Source organism: Pristiophorus japonicus, unplaced genomic scaffold, assembly GCF_044704955.1.
Source record: "Pristiophorus japonicus isolate sPriJap1 unplaced genomic scaffold, sPriJap1.hap1 HAP1_SCAFFOLD_147, whole genome shotgun sequence".
Classification (NCBI taxonomy): Eukaryota; Metazoa; Chordata; class Chondrichthyes; family Pristiophoridae; genus Pristiophorus; species Pristiophorus japonicus.
Window position 1 is genome coordinate 924,690 of NW_027251144.1, and position 2,886 is coordinate 927,575.

The window sequence follows — 2,886 nt, forward strand, 5'->3', positions numbered from 1 at the left end:
GTCTCTCGCCGCTCCTTTGCCCCGATCTCGCCGCTCCTGCTGTATCTGCCCACGTTCCAATCACCGACCTGGACCTTGATGACGTCACACTTCGCTGCCGCCGCCCTCCTGCACCAGCTCGCGCTGCTCCCTGGAGTAATCTCCCGCGACTCCAAGCTGCTCCCAGGGCCGCTCGCCGTTCCTTTTATGGCCCGGATATGCCGCTGGTGTTCTCCCGTTAGTGTATCCAGGCTGTGGGTGGCCACCCCGACCGCAGCAGAGGGGTTTCTGCATTAGTTCTGGGTGGGGACAGTATCTTTCCCCTTCTCTCTTCCTCTTGTCTATATCCCTGTGCTTTTATTTCTCTATTTATTCCCCCTGTCTCAGTTTCTAGTGTTTAAAAGGGAACAAAAGATGAAATGGGTGTCACTGTGGAACAATTTCTCTCACTCAAAGTTAGACGCACTACCGTTGCACCATGAAGTCTAGGTAGCTAGCCTCTGATATTCAGGTTAATATATAAATATATATAAATATATCTATATGTATCATAACCGTTCCCTGGTGGTCGAGGAGTTAAGATCCGGCTCACCAAACTGGTTTCAATTCTCGATCAATTCATCGCATAAAAATAATTGAGGTTTGTGAGACGATTACTAATTGCTGTAAGCACCATGAATACCAATACTTTCTGTGATAGACCGAGCTCACAGACTATATGGCTTCTCCTGCCTTTTGCCGGGCACGTGTTCGGGGTTTAATTTTACAAACTGGGTGAGTTCGCTGATCGCGGGGAGACGGTAGGAGCCTCTGTGGCCCCACTGTGAGGATGTGGAAGTGAACACGGTGGCTGGGTGATCCGTGACATTTCTGTAAAGGGCAGTGGAGGAGAAGGATTGAGAACTTTCAGTGTGGGACAGAAGTTGTTTTCGGTGAGCCAACACATTCCCGATCAGCACAGAGGGAGCTCACTGGTCAGCTTCCCTCTGTTGGGGCTGCTGTGCCAGAGGTTTCTGTAGTGTAGTGGTTATCACATTTGCTTTATATGTGAAAAGTACCCGGTTTGATTATGGGTAGAAACATTATGTTTAAACTTGCTATAAGGGAACAATCGGAGGAGAGTTTAGTCTCCTGGATAATGCTGCCTGACCTGCTGAGGTTTCCAGCATTTGCTGTTTTTATTAGCTATTTATTCTCCTGGTAGAAATGCTCCCTTATTCCTGAATTGCTCTTTATTTAACCAATAAATAGATAACTTTCAGTGAGAGAAAACGGATCCACCGGGGACCTTTCGCGTGTGAGGCCAACGTGATATCCGCTACACTGCAGCCCATCAAAGGGTGAGAAACCACTCAAGATAAAGGATGAGCTCACAAATATCAGGGGCAGTGCAGTCTGGTCAACGTCAAACTCTCCTTTCTTATTCAGCAGAGGCATGAACTGGAGTCAGATGCCACAAAGTTTCATTAAAGATACAAATACAAGTAAAACTTCCAAATCGTTTCACTGTAAAACTCTTTCACTTTATTTGAAATCCGACTGCGTTGAATCTGAAAATGATCACCATGGGATTTTATCTTCGCTGCTGATTCTAATTTCTCTGCACGGAAGGAATAACCGGTACTGTTAAATTTGACAAAAGTTGCCCCAGATTCCTGGTGACATCGGCAATACAGTGTGTAAAATGGGTCAACATGCTGAAGAACATAAGAACAAAAGAAATAGGAGCAGGAGTCGGTCATGCGCCCCTCGAGCCTGCTCCACCATTTAATACGATCATAATCGATGCGATCATGGACTCAGGTCCACTTCCCTGCCCGCTCCCCAAAGCACAGGACAAATGATTGAAGTATCGACTGTCCCTCAGTTAGCATTTCTTTCATTGTGCAAAAGAAGGTGACGGGTTAATTAATGATGCTTTTCCATAAACGCAACACAAAAGTTTAAGAAAAAAACATACGTTGACTGGCAGGTGAGCACTGCTTCTGACACCTGGTGGGAATGGGCGGGGAATTTAAAGCCCCTTGTATTGTGAAAGCTTCATATAGAGGAACATCTCAAACACATTGTGTAGGCCTCGTGGCGCAACGGTAGCGCGTCTGACTCCAGATCAGAAGGTTGCGTGTTCAAATCACGTCGGGGTCACTGTTCTTTCAGAATTAATATTTTCTTTGCAGTTTGCAAATAACCAGACCCTTGTTCCAAGGTCTGTCTCTCCGTCTCACTGTTTCCCCGGTGTCAGGCAGAGATACGCCTGCTGCCCTCATTTAATTCATGTGACAGGACACACAAGTTCAAAATCAACTTGCAGGTGGCCACACACACCGCCGAGCGGTCGAAGGTGCGTTGATTAGATTACAGTTTTCTCTGGAGGTGTGGGTTTGAATCCAACTTCTGACATTTATTATTTTTAATCATTAAGCGAAACTCATTGTTTGACACCACGACCAACTCCTTAAAACTGGGATTCAGCAGTTCACCTGCTCGCTCAACATTTCCGTCTGACCTGGTGCTGAAAGTGGAGATGTTTCCGCAGTGTCGCGGTTAACACGTTCGCCTCACATGCGACAGCTCACCAGACGGGAATATTTTCTGTAGCTTTCTCCTCATGCATGCTCAGGGGCGAGTTTGTTCTCCTGTGAAAAGTTCATAAGATGATAAGCATGTAAGAATTAGGGGCCGGAATAGGCCATTCGGCCACTCGAGCCTGGTCCACCATTCAAGAAGATCCTGGCAGTTCCTCGACAGCAAGTTTAAACATCTGGGGCAGAGCCAACAGGCGACTGTCTGCAATCAGTGAGAGAACGGTATGTTTGGCAGAAGCCTGGCGAGCCCAGTCGGTGGAACATAAGACTTTTAATCTCAGGGTCGTGGTTTCGACACCCACATTGGACATTGACATTTTTC

The 2,886-nt window shown here is 46.8% G+C and overlaps 1 non-coding gene across 1 annotated transcript; it reads left to right on the forward strand.

Moving 5' to 3' along the window:
- Positions 1 to 2,052: 2,052 nt before the first annotated feature.
- On the forward strand, positions 2,053 to 2,124 carry trnaw-cca (transfer RNA tryptophan (anticodon CCA)). Its single transcript has one exon. It is a non-coding gene; the product is annotated as a tRNA-Trp (tRNA).
- Positions 2,125 to 2,886: the final 762 nt, after the last annotated feature.